Source organism: Eurosta solidaginis, chromosome 2, assembly GCF_040869045.1.
Source record: "Eurosta solidaginis isolate ZX-2024a chromosome 2, ASM4086904v1, whole genome shotgun sequence".
NCBI lineage: Eukaryota > Metazoa > Arthropoda > Insecta > Diptera > Tephritidae > Eurosta > Eurosta solidaginis.
In genome coordinates this window covers 174,512,052-174,526,950 of record NC_090320.1, presented here as the reverse complement: position 1 = coordinate 174,526,950, position 14,899 = coordinate 174,512,052, and positions in this window count along the sequence as shown.

Below are 14,899 nucleotides of genomic sequence, written 5' to 3'. Positions count from 1 at the left end.
TAGCCACGGTTATACCACACACCAGGACTTGGCATGGCGTAGCCCAGGATTATTTTTTATAAGCGCGGTCGAAGGCCGCTTAAGCAGGAAGGTGTTCTACGCAGAATTACTGTCAATCGCGCGATTTTTTATTCCAAATTTTCTACTTTTTTGTAAAATAAATAGAGTTGAATGAAAAGGTCAATTTTCCTCGTTGGTACTATTTAAACATTTTTCATTCTGTGGAACAATTTAAAGCATCTGGTACCACCAAGCAAGCAGTGAATTAGATAAAATGGCTGTATGCTTATGTTCGCGGAAAGTAAACAAATAAATCATTAAATTTTACAATAATACGCAAATTTAAACAAATGAAAATAGTTGATTGTGGTTTTATAAACATTATAAAGTGTACTTATGTATAAAATTCTTGTGAAAGTGTTCGTATGTAGATAAAAAGTGATAGTTATACCATGGTAACTTTAACTACTAATTACTAGTAAATTGTTAATAACAATTAAAAACAAGTAAGGAAGGCTAAGTTCTGGTGTAACCGAACATAACATACTCAGTTGAGAGCTATGGAGACAAAATAAGGGAAATGTACCTAGGGTAACCCTGGAATGTGTTTGTATGACATGTGTATCAAATGGAAGGTATTAAAGAGTATTTTAAGAGGGAGTGGGGCATAGTTCTATAGGTGGACGCCATTTAAGGATATCGCCATAAAGGTGGACCAGGGCTGACTCTAGAATTTGTTTGTACGATATGGGTATCAAATGAAAAGTGTTAATGAGTATTTTAAAAGGGAGTGGGCCTTAGTTCTATAGGTGGACACTTTTTCGAGATATCGCTATAAAGGTGGACCAGGGGTGACTCTAGAATTTGCTTGTACGATATGGGTATCAGATGAAAGGTGTTAATGAGTATTTTAAAAGGGTGTGGGTCATAGTTCTATAGGTGGACGCCTTTTAGAGATATCACCGTAAAGGTGGACCAGGGTGACGCTAGAATTTGTTTGTACGATATGGGTATCAAATGAAAGGTGTTAATGAGTATTTTAAAAGGGCGTGGGTCATAGTTCTATAGGTGGACGCCTTTTCGAGATATCACCGTAAAGGTGGACCAGGGTGACGCTAGAATTTGTTTGTACGATATGGGTATCAAATGAAAGGTGTTAATGAGGTTTTTAAAAGGGCGTGGGCCTTAGTTCTATAGGTGGACGCCTTTTCGAGATATCGCTATAAAGGTGGACCAGGGCTTGCTCTAGAGTTTTTTGTACGGTATTGGTATCAAATGAAAGGTCTTAGTGAGTATTTTAAAAGGGAGTGGGCCTTAGTTCTATAGGTGGACGCCTTTTCGAGATATCGCCATAGGGGTGGACCAGAGGTGACTCTAGAATTTGTTTTTACGATATGGGTATCAAATGAAAGGTGTTAATGAGTATTTTAAAAGGGCGTGGGCCTTAGTTCTATAGGTGGACGCCTTTTCGAGATATCGCCGTATAGGTGGACCAGGGTGACGCTAGAATTTGTTTGTACGATATGGGTATCAAATGAAAGGTGTTAATGAGTTTTTTAAAAGGGCGTGGGCCTTAGTTCTATAGGTGGACGCCTTTTCGAGATATCGCTATGAAGGTGGACCAGGGCTTACTCTAGAATTTTTTTGTACGGTATGGGTATCAAATGAAAGGTGTTAATGAGTATTTTAAAAGAGAGTGGGCCTTAGTTCTATAAGTGGACGCCTTTTCGAGATATCGCTATAAAGGTGGACCAGGGCTTACTCTAGAATTTGTTTTTACGGTATGGGTATCAAATGAAAGGTGTTAATGAGTATTTTAAAAGGCCGTGGGCCTTAGTTCTATAGGTGGACGCCTTTTTGAGATATCGCCGTATAGGTGGACCAGGGTGACGCTAGAATTTGTTTGTACGATATGTGTATCAAATGAAAGGTGTTAATGAGTTTTTTAAAAGGGCGTGGGCCTTAGTTCTAAAGGTGGACGCCTTTTCGAGATATCGCCATAAAGGTGGACCAGGGGTGACTCTATAATGTGTTTGTACGAAATGGGTATCAAATTAAAGGTATTAATGAGGGTTTTAAAAGGGAGTGGTTGTAGTTGTATATGTGAAGGCGTTTTAGAGATATCGACCACAATGTGGACCAGGGTGACCCACACTATCATCTGTCGGGTACCCTTAATTTATTTATATATGTAATACCACGAACAGTATTCCTGCCAATATTCCAAGGGCTTTTGATTTCGCCCTGCAAAACTTTTTCATTTTCTTCTACTAAATATGGTAAGTGTCACACCCATTTTACAAAGTTTTTGCCTGAAGTTATATTTTGCGTCAATAAACCAATCCAATTACCATGTTTCATCCCTTTTTTCGTATTTGGTATAGAGTTATGGCATTTTTTTAATTTTTCAGTTCAGATAAATACGTGGACTAAGTTTAGTAAAGATGTATCGATTTTTGCTCAAGTTATCGTGTTAACGGCAGAGCGGAGGGACAGGCGGTCGACTGTGTATAAAAACTGGGAGTGGCTTCAACCTATTTCGCCCTTTTTCGCAGAAAACAGTTATCGTCCTAGAATCTAAGTCCCTACCAAATTTCACAAGGATTGGTAAATTTTTGTTCGACTTATGGCATTAAAAGTATCCTAGACAAATTAAATGAAAAAGGGCGGAGCCACGCCCATTTTGAAATTTTCTTTTATTTTTGTATTTTGTTGCACCATATCATTACTGGAGTTGAATGTTGACATAATTTACTTATATACTGTAAAGATATTTACTTTTTTTTTTAATTTGACTTTAAAAAAATTTTTTTTTTAAATGGGCGTGGTTGTTCTCCGATTTTGCTAATTTTTATTAAGCATACATATAGTAATAGGAGTAACGTTCCTGCCAAATTTCATCATGATATCTTTAACGACTGCTAAATTACAGCTTGCGAAACTTCTAAATTACCTTCTTTTAAAAGTGGGCGGTGCCACGCCCATTGTCCAAACTTTTACTAACTTTCTATTCTGCGTCATAAGTTTAACTCACCTACCGAGTTTATCGCTTTATCCGTCTTTGGTAATGAATTATCGCACTTTTTCGATTTTTCGAAATTTTCGATATCGAAAAAGGGGGCGTGGTTATAGTCCGATATCGTTCATTTTAAATAGCGATCTGAGATGAGTACGCAGAAACCTACATACCAAATTTCATCAAGATACCTCAAAATTTACTAGTTATCGTGTTAACGGACGGACGGACATGGCTCAATATACTCTGTGAGCTCTGCTCAACTGAGTATAATTACTTACTGATTCTCGTTGGGGAACTCTCTGAGAACCTACGCGCAAAATTTCAAAGTTCAAACCCCTTTGGTATACGAATAAAACCAATTGGTCCCTTAATGTATAGCCGACCCATAGAAACTGTTAGAAGAACGTCAAAGTTTGATAAAATTGTATTTTTAAGAAAATGAAATAACTCCTAACAAAAATGAAATAACTCCCAATGCCTGAATTACAAACAATGAAGTAAGTCCTAATAAAAATGAAATAACTCCCAATCTCAAAAAATTATGAAATAACTCCCAAAGAAATTTTATTGGGGATTATATCATTTGGGAGTTATTTCATTATGAAATAATTACCAGCAAAAATTATGAAATAAGTCCCAATCAATTGGGAGCTATTTCATAATGAAATAAGTCCCAATTTGTATGGAAAATATCTGGGAGTTATTTAATTTTTTTGTTGGGAGTTATTGCATTTGGAAGTTATTTCACTGCACTGTTGATGTGTGCTTTACTACAGATTATTTTTTATACCGCTGGGTGACTTGGGTCTCGAGATAATGGCCAAAACGTGGACCCGGATACCCCGAGACAATGTGTTCTGGGTGACTAGGGTCTCGAGATATAGGCCAAAACGTGGGCCCGTGAACGCCTAGATAGGGTTTTTACATTATGGGTATCAAATTGAAGCTGTTGATGAGTGCTTTAGCGCAGAGTAATTTTTATATCGCCGGGTGACTAGGGTCTCGAGATATAGGCCAAAATGTGGACCGGATACCCCTAGAAAGTGTTTGTAACATGGATAGCAAATGAAAGCTGTTGATGTGTGCTTTATTACAGAGTAATTTTTATATCGCTGGGTGACTAGGGTCTTGAGATATATGCCAAAACGTGGACCCAGATACCCCTGCAATATGTTTGTAATATGGATGTCAAATGAAAGCTGTCGATGTGTGCTTTAGTACAGGGTAGTTTTCATACCTATTTGTTACTAGAGTCTCGAGATAAAGGCCAAAACGTGGACCCATATACCCCTGCAATATGTTTGTAATATGGATGTCAAATGAAAGCTGTCGATGTGTGCTTTAGTACAGGGTAGTTTTCATACCTATTTGTTACTAGAGTCTCGAGATAAAGGCCAAAACGTGGATCGGAGTAACACTAGGATGTGTTTTTACATTATGGGTATCAAATTGAAGCTGTTGATATGTGCTTAATGCAGAGTAATTTTTATATCGCTGGCTGAATAGGGTCTCGAGATATAGGCCAAAACGTGGACCCGGGCACCCCTAGAATGTGTTTATACAATATGGATATCAAATGAAAGCTGTTGATGAGTGCTTTAGTATAGGGTAGTTTTCATACCTACTGGTGACTTGGGTCTCGAGATAGAGGCCAAAACGTGGACCCGGATACCCCTACAATGTGTGTGTAATATGAATGTCAAATGAAAGCTGTTCTGAGAGCTTTAAAGTAATTTCCATTGCCATATTCGATTTAGTCGCATCAACCTGGCAAAACTGATAAAAAAGCATGCGAAGCCGAAATAAAGACATGAAGTAATAATACCCACATGCCTATATACATATATATACACGTCCTATTCGATTTGCCTGAGATTTGGTGTATTAATTTGCCTATATTAGTATTTACGCTCCTTTTTCCGGGAACTAGACCAGAGACGGACTGGGACTAGGATTACGACTAGGACCGGGGCTGAGACTCGGAGTGGGACTGGGACTGGGAATAGGACTGGAACAAAATACATACCATCCTCTGGGACTGGCAATAAGGGATGAAGAAGAATGAGAAGAACTTGAGAGAAGAGAAAAGAGGGAAGGAGATGGAGACTGAGGAAGAGATAGAGTGAGACGAAATAGAGATAGATGAATCGAACAAGACGGAGGGAGGAGTGAATAAAAGGATTAAGAAAAATATAAGAGGGGGGAGGCAGAGTGAGACGGAAAACGTTTATTAAGATGTATGCAGATATACCAAATTTAGGGCAGAACAACGTCTGCCGGATCTGCTAATATTGATATAATAGTGAACACCGGAAATACTGCTTATAAAAGCACTGCTATAAACCCAATGTAATTAAGCTCTTGAGCGCGCTTATAAGTATTCCACACAACTATGATTAAAAACATATAGAATTAGTATGTACCTAATGATGTTTAAAGGCATAGCAACAAAAAGGCAATACGTAGAGACCAATTGCAAAGCGAGCAGCGGGGCATTCATATCGCTGTGTGGTTAAAGGTATCTGCCTTTACACTAGTATAAAGTACGAGTGTTGGAGATTTCGTGTTCAATACTCAGCTCCCGAGAAGCTAGCTGATGAAGAAGTGAAATTCAGAGAAATGTCCTAGTAACCATCGCCGTTTGTAGACTTTGCAATTTTACTCTAATTTAAATATTTTATTTTTGATTCCTTTTTAAATGCATTATTATACTCAGCTGAGCAGAGCTCACAGAGTATATTAATTTTGTTCGCTTAACGGTACCCCGTAACCAGATAAACTAATCGAGATAGATATAAACTTCTATATATCAAAATGATCTGGGCGAAAAAAGAAATTCATTTAGCCATGTCCTTCCATCCATCAGTCTGTCCGTAAACATGATAACTTCAGTAAATTTCGAGGTATCTTAATGAAATTTAGTATATAAATTCCTGGGAACTCCTCTCAGATCGCTATTTAAAATTAACGAAATCGGACTACAACGATATCGAAAATTTCGAAAAACCGAAAAAGTGCGATAAATCATTACCGAAGACGGATAAAGCAATGAAACTTGCTAGGTGGGTTGACCTTATGACGCAGAATAGAAAATTAGTAAAATTTTGGACAATGAGCATGGCACCGCCCACTTTTAAAAGAAGGTAATTTTAAAGTTTTGCAAGATGTAAATTGGCAGCTGAGTATAACATGTTCGGTTACACCCGAACTTAGCCTTCCTTACTTGTTTGAGTTTTTAATTCAATAATTACAATTCTGTTTTTAACAACTGGCAATTAGATCTTTGCTTTAACAAAAAAGCTGGTGCAGAAAATTGTGATCTAAATCGCTTTAATTCAATTTTAAGCAGAATCAGGAAACATAAAGTAGGGCAACTCAGAGCAAGAAAGTTTATCATGAAACACAATTACGTGAAATATTTCAATTTGGCGTAAGCTAGAGCAGCTCAACAAACGAAACTATTATCATATTTATAAAGAAGTTATTAAAATCAAATATTCACATGCTTTCAAAAACATGTGATCTTGGATGTAATCCTCTGTTCATCTATTACATTTGGAAAACTTAAGAGTTTTAGACGCCTTTCACTAAAATTTTGTTCAAAATTATTTTACTTGTTGTTTTCACAAAAAAACTGTACAGAATTCAGGATATTACCATTCTGCCGAAAATTTCTTCAGATTCTAGTATATTTTAAATTATAAAATGTATCCTCCCCATGTTAAGATTCGAGCTCAAGTCGGCAGATTTCAAATCCTGCAGGCCTGCCACTAAGCTATGACTGCATCTGTTTTTATGCTGCTAGGACCCGGATTTTTAGTGAGATTTCAAACCTGCCACTTTGTTCGACAACATACAATTTCGCTGTTGATTTCGGCTTCAATGGCAGAAGTGGCAGGGTTAAATTTGTAATGGTACAGACAGGGATGTGCTGTGTAATGCCACAAATGTAGGAATATAACTACAGGTAGAGATATGAATGGAAGGAGGTATAATATTAAACCTTCCTCTTTTTGGTCACTCGGTGCAGTTGAGAGGTCACGGCGCGGGAGTCCTCTGGCCAGTAGCTCTTTCGGGATGGGATGGATTTTTGCCATCTCTCAACCGATTAACATAAACTTTCATTTTAGGACTCCTAACCAGAAACTAAAATCGGGAGCTTTACTCAAAACCGGATAATTAAAACGAGATCGGACAAAATAACGAAACTAAATTCAAAATTTAATGTAGCTGTCGGTATGCTTATTGGGGCGAGGTCAGAGGTGGTGATCGACACTGGCGTGTTCTTTACCATACCCTACCATGATCTTCCTGCGAATATGATTGGAAGATCTCAAGAAATATATCATACCTTTTACACTAAGAACACTTTTGCCTCCAGGAACATACTAAAAATTTACTTCTTCATATTATAGGTATATATACATATGTATATGTACAACTTTTATTTATAAACATTTTTATTACTAACAAATTTTTTTAGAAAGTAGCAATAATTCATAGGTTTCCTGATTTTATCAAAGAAAGTAACGCACTATATGAGAATTGTATTCCACTAAATACAATTCAATAAACTCTTATGACCATGAGTATTTAATTCATTTTACTATCCCAATAAACTACATACATATGGGGTATTCCATCCCATTTCGACCAATTTTGAACCCGACCCCTTTAGAATTGGCTGAAAGTTTTTCTTCTTTTTCTAGCTTACGAAAGACGTTTTTCAGAAGTTTTTCAAATTTTTTCATCCAACTCAAAAAAAGTTATGAATTTAAAAAAAAAACACCGTTTTTGTTTTCAAAATGCTATAACTTTTTCAAAAATTGACCGTTTGGGATCTTTTTTTTTTAAATTTGTTTTTAAATGTACTTTTCGGAAAAAATTCAAAAAAATTTTTAAAGTTTTTTTTTTGTTGTAATTTTTCAGTTTTTCGAGATCTTTCGAATTTCGCCGTTTTTTTTTTCTCATAAAAAACTTCAATCAATTATGCAATCATCCCCACTAATCCCGGAGTGGGCCGAGAATTTTTTTTTTTGTATTTAATTGAAAAAAAAACAACATTTTTTTTGTATTTTTTCTGAAAAGTACATTTAAAAACTTATTAAAAAAAAAAAAAAATGATCCCAAACGGTCAATTTTTGAAAAAGTTATAGCATTTTGAAAACAAAAACGGTGTTTTTTTAAAAATTCATAACTTTTTTTGAGTTGGATGAAAAAATTTGAAAAACTTCTGAAAAAAGTCTTTCGTAAGCTAGAAAAAGAAGAAAAACTTTCAGCCAATTCTAAAGGGGTCGGGTTCAAAATTGGTCGAAATGGGATGGAACATATATATTAACGATAGATTTTAATCTGAATACCAGGGCATCATAAGTCAGTAACAAGTAACCTACTTTTAAACTTTTCCTAATTAGATAATATGGCGCATAGTCATAGTCAAAATAAAATAGGTTTTAAATTTAGATGCAGTTTTTTGACATAATTTTCTATGAGCTATCTGACAAAAAAAGCTCCAACTGAATTCAAAACCTATTTTATTTTGACTATGACTATGCGCCTATATATTTGTTTTTGTGTTTCTATTTTCAATTATTTAGTCGTTACTCAAACCGATCTGTATGTGTACTTATGTATGTATGTATTTATGTACCTTGCTACCAGTGTGGGGGATTCTGAAAATACTTAGCTTTTAACATTTCAAAAAAAAAAAAGAATATTTTATTTACAATAAAATGATTACGCTGAGTAGTCTGGCAACTAATTTAATTTAACCAAATGGTAATAAAATAATTTAAATATAATTTTATTACAAAAATAATTTAAGTTGTTAACTTTTCAGTTTTTTTTTTTATTTTCATTATTCAGAGAGCTTTATCCTTCATTGAATAAACGAAATATTTAATGATATTAGGTTATAATAAAAGTTAATTGTCTTTTATTTAAAAGAAAAGAAAAACTCCATTTGCCCAACTCCGACTTACATACATAGTTATGTAGACCTTTTTTTATTTATGCTCAAAATATGTACATAGGTATTCACAAGTGTTTGTACATTTAATATGTATACTAATTTGACTTTTGCGAAAATCAAAGCGTAAAAGAATTTATAAGGAGGAATTTATAGCAACAACAATATTACTTACAAAGGTTCGTTTGTATTATTGTATGTGGGTTTGCTGATGCACTCCAGCGATGAAAGGACTTCCAAGGTTGTTGATACTGCTAGATGAAATTAGTTGTTGGCAAGTAAGATCGTTTACAGTGGGACCTGAGCGTTTCTCAACCGGTCAAACTTTATACTTCTCTAAGCACTTAGATTTTCATAGTACTCATATCAAGTAAAATTTAAAATTTTAAGTCGCAAACTCAAAACTAATCTTCTTTTAATAATAATTCAATTAGTTACCCAAAACTTAAGTCATGTTAAATATATATGTAGTTCATTTTGATTTTCTTTATAATAAAATCTAATTACAATTTAGAAAAAATTTTCTTTTTGTAAAAAAGGCTATCTCTTCATATTCTCCGCTACCGTCGTAGTTTTTCGCGGTCCCTCCTGATCTTCTACTTGCTCCACCTCGTATCTATCAAGGGCTAGTTTGGCGACTATTTTATATGCCCCCAGATATTTCGGCCTCAATTTCATAGCTACCACGAATTGGGTTTTCTTAATAGCTACGAGGTCGTTTATCTCATACTTAGTTCCTTCCATTCTTACCTTGTCAAATGGTTTTCTGTTCTCCTCTTGTATTTTTTCAATGTTTTTACGAGCTTTCTCCTTAGCTGAATCACGCTCAATATTCGATCCCTCTATTTCTATTTCAATTAAAAGTGCAAGTGAATCTGGGAAATCCGAAGTTGGCATGTCTATTCCGGGCAGGATTTTAAAGGGTGCTATTTTAGGGCTGCGTGGCGCGGTATTATTTAAAACCTGTTGCACTTTTGCGACATGATTATACCACTGGGTTGGATTGCTTTGACACTTTTTAAACAACATTGGGAAGACCGTCCTGTGGACGCGCTCTATTTGACCATTTCCCCGAGATACACCAGTGGCAATCAACAAGTGTTGAACATATTCTTTATCCCAGTACTCCCTAAAAGCATTTGCCGGAAATGCAGCCCCACTATCAGTTATTATTCGTTTTGGATTTCCGAAAATTGCCGATTGTTTTTCGAGTCTGCCTATAACTTCATCTACCCCAGTTGATTTCGTTGGGTTTAGTCAAACAAATTTTGAAAAACCGCCGAAAATAGCCAATATATAATTGTATTTTTTTACGGGTTTCAGTTAACGGGCCCACATGGTCAATGTGGTAAGTCCATAAACGTTCACAGGCTTTGTCGATTTGTGTCAACAACCCCTCTTTTTAGCCCCTCTTACTATCGATGATGATAACCTCCTTACACGCTCTTACTACATTGTGCAATTTTGTGCTCAAACTTGGTATGTAATAATTCCTCTCTACCAGCTCCTGTGTTGGTTTCTCTGAAAAATGTCCTTGGCAATGAGCTAATTTTATAATTTCTTCTTCTGGTTTCTGAATTTTTTCTCTGATCCTAAACTATAACGAGTCTTCCACCAGTAAACAATATGTGCGACTCAGAGCGTCTACGTGCTTCATGTGCTTTCAAGATCTATGCTCCACCACGTAGTTGTACTCCTGTATATACATCGCCCACATCATAATTTTATCCGGTACGTCTTGCTTTTTAACCCTCATGTAAATGCGTTACAATCGCTAAGTATTTTAAATTTAAAATCTTTCAAGTATGTAGATGTGCTACTTCTTTAAAGCATTTATAACCGCTAAAACTTCCAGTTCGAAAGCACTGTACTTCTCTTCTTCTGGCGTTGTTTCGCGACTCATGTATTCCACCGCATGCAACAAGCTTTCCTCTGAGTCATTTGCAGCTAAACGGCCCCATATCCGAACTTAGAGGCATCTGCATGCAGTTCAGTTTCTGCAGAAGGGCTAAACATTTCAGCGCAGGCACACTCACCAACGAGTGCTTAAGTTTTTGTATTACAAATAAGTGTATGTCTTAAAGTTTAAACTTTTCGTCTTTCCACAGTAGATCCGTACGCGGTTTCGCGATCACAGCATAATCCCTAACAAACCGCCTGAAAAGAGGTTAACCCCACGAATATCTGTACATTTTTCTTGCTCCCCGGTATTGGGAAACCACTAACCGCCTTAGTTTTCTCGTCTGAAGGAAGAAATATCCCATTCTCTACAACAAAGCCCAAAAAACTGATCTCCCATCTCAAAATTTGCCACCTAATAAGCAGTCCATTTTTGTTCGCATACCTTAGAACTCTCTCTAATTTTTTGTTTTGTTTTGAAAATCATATCTCATTATTTTTTCGTTCACCTTGCGGAAATCGCAACAAAATCGTTTTGTGCCGTTTTTCTTCGTAGTTAGTATGACTGGTGATGCGTACTCCGACACGCTATGCTGAATAATGCCATCTTTCAACATACTCTCAACCTGTTCGTCAAAATACTACTGATCCGCGTACGACATGGTCGCTGAAACATTGGTTTTTCATCCGTCAAATTCAATTTCATCTGTATCGGAGTGCTGCTGGGCTTTTCAGGGTGACAGGTCTTTATCCACTTCCTTACTTCTTTAGCTATACTCTCGCTTAGATGTGACAGATCTACCTTCTCTGACTCTTCAAATGCTTCCCTTCCAATTGCACACAGTACCTGAAATGCTTTGTTCAACTGTGTAGAGTCTGTGTGTTTCTCTTAAACATTAATCCTACCACTATCACGGTCCACTGGCGCGCGATAAATCCGTATCACTATTTGCGCTATCATTAACCCATGTTGTTTTTGAATGGTGACAATTCTCTTTGTTGCTGCATACGGAATATCACCATCCTTAACTACCTGAAAAGTGACCCTGAACCAAAATCCTTCCACCAGCATATCGGCCGAAAAGCTGCCTGGTATCGTAAGCTCGCCATCGCCGATACTGAATAATTTCTTTTTTTTCTTTCTTTTTTTTTCCCGCGTTAGTTCTACACTTACGGTCATAAAAAAGCCGACGAAAATGTGTCCCCTTTTACATCGTTTCTACGGTCATTGCAGCGACGTAACGAAGCTTTTTAGTTATTGCGATTAACATTGACAATTCCTTCACTTATCAAGTGGTATTTTAAAGCAAAAAAGCTGGAAAGTTCCTAGCAGTTTGAGTAAAAGCAACAATGTTTCATAAAAGTAATAGTTTTATCCTTGAAGTAAAAATTAACATAATGGTCTACGAAAGACAAATCACGCAAAATTTTGAAATCGTAATCGGAGTAAATCACAATGAATTATCCTTAAAAATATTATGGACGAAATATATTGAATAGGTAACTTTATTTTCTCATTTTCGAAATGGACGACCATGAAACTCCAATGAACGCGTTGATAGGAATATCGCCATCATGGCTCCTCTGAAGAACCCACTTTCCACCACAAAAAAGAAATCCCTCACGCTAACTTGTATTACAACAAGTAAGGAAGGCTAAGTTCGGGTGTAACCGAACATTACATACTCAGTTGAGAGCTATGGAGACAAAATGACGGAAAATCACCATGTAGGAAAATAAACCTAGGGTAACCCTGGAATGTGTTTGTATGACATATGTATCAAATGGAAGGTATTAAAGAGTATTTAAAGAGGGAGTGGGCCATAGTTCTATAGGTGGACGCCTTTTCGAGATATCGCCATAAAGGTGGACCAGGGGTGACTCTAGAATGTGGTTCTACAATATGGGTATCAGACGAAAGGTGTTAATGAGTATTTTAAAAGGAAGTGGGCCTTAGTTCTTTAGGTGGACGCCTTTTCGACAAATCGCCATAAAGGTGGACCAGATTGACTCTAGAATGCGTTTGTACAATATGGGTATCAACTTAAAGGAATAAAGGGTTTTACAAAGGAGTGGTGGTAGTTGTATATGTGAAGGCGTTATCGAGATATCGACCAAAATGTGGACCTGGGTGACCCAGAACATCATCTGTCGGGTACCGATAATTTATTTATATATGTAACACCACGAACAGTACTCCTGCCAAGATTCCAAGGGCTTTTGATTTCGCCCTGCAGAAATTTTTCATTTTCTTCTACTTAATATGGTAGGTGTTACACCCATTTTACAAAATTTTTTTCTAAAGTTATATTTGACGTCAATAAACCAATCCAATTACCATGTTTCGCCGCGTTTTTTCGTGTTTGGTATAGAATTGTGGCATTTTTTTCATTTTTCGTAATTTTCGATATAGAAAAAGCGGGCATGGTCATAGTCGGATTTCATCCATTTTTTTTATACCAATACAAAGTGAGTTCAGATAAGTACGTGAACTGAGTTTAGTAAAGATATATCGATTTTTGCTCAAGTTATCGTGTTAACGGCGGAGCGGAAGGACAGACGGTCGACTGTGTATAAAAACTGGGTGTGGCTTCAACCGATTTCGGCTTTTTTCACAGAAAACAGTTATCGTCCTATAATCTAAGACACTACCAAATTTCACAAGGATTGGTTAATTTTTTTTCGACTTATGGCATTAAAATTATCCTAGACAAATGAAATGAAAAAGGGCGGAGCCACGCCCATTTTGAATTTTTCTTTTATGTTTGTATTTTGTTGCACCATATTATTACTGGAGTTGAATGTTGACATAATTTACTTATATACTGTAAAGATATTAAATTTTTTGTTAAAATTTGACTTAAAACAATTTTTTTTTAAAGTGGGCGTGGTCGTTCTCCGATTTTGCTAGTTTTTATTATGCATACATGTAGTAATAGTAGTAACTTTCCTTCCAAATTTCATTATGATATCTTCAACGACTGCCAAATTACAGCTTGCAAAACTTTTAAATTACCTTCTTTTAAAAGTGGGCGGTGCCATGCCCATTGTCCAAAATTTTACTAATTTTCTGTTCTGCGTCATAAGTTCAACTCACCTGCCAAGTTTCGTCGCTTTATCCGTCTTTGGTAATGAATTGTCGCACTTTTGCGGTTTTTCGAAATTTTCGATATCGAAAAAGTGGGCGTGGTTATAGTCCGATATTGTTCATTTTAAATGGCGATCTGAGATGAGGGCCTAGGAACCCACGTACCGAATTTCATCAAGATACCTCAAAATGTACTCAAGTTATCGTGTTAACGGACAGACGGACGGACATGGCTTAAACAATTTTTTTTATTATGATTTTCATATATGAAAGTCTATATCTATCTCGATTCCTTTATACCTGTACAACCAACCGTTATCCAATCAATGTTAATATACTCTGTGGGCTCTGCTCAACTGAGTATAAAAACATAAATTGGACTGGGAACGATTGGCCATGATTTATATTCTCTTATGAGTGCAAAAAAAGTTTTATAAAATTGACAGATTCCTAATCAATCTAACTGATTTTTCTGTTAACACAACTGATCTTACCGGTAATTTCAACAGCGGACAACAGTCAATGCATGAGCAAATTTCAAAGAGAATTTTACGCTCCCTGCGCTCTCTACTTTGTACTTATGACCATTGTGAGTCATACTAAGTGTGATATCTTCTGCATATACGTCAAAATTCCAAAGTGATTGGATCACCTGATTTGTAAATGACTATAGCTATATCATTTTGTATCTCTTTCTATCACCCGCTGAAGATAGCCGGCCCTAAGCGCCGCCATATTGAACACCCTGTCAAAACGCTAAAAAGTAGCCATAGTGAACATCCTGTCAGGAAGTTGACAGATAAGATATCACACTTAGTTTGATTCGCAATCCTTATGACGATGGTGCTACTTGTTAAAAAAAAAAAAAACACCAAAATAAGAAAACCAACAAATCGAAAAAACACACAAATTGGGAAAACAACAA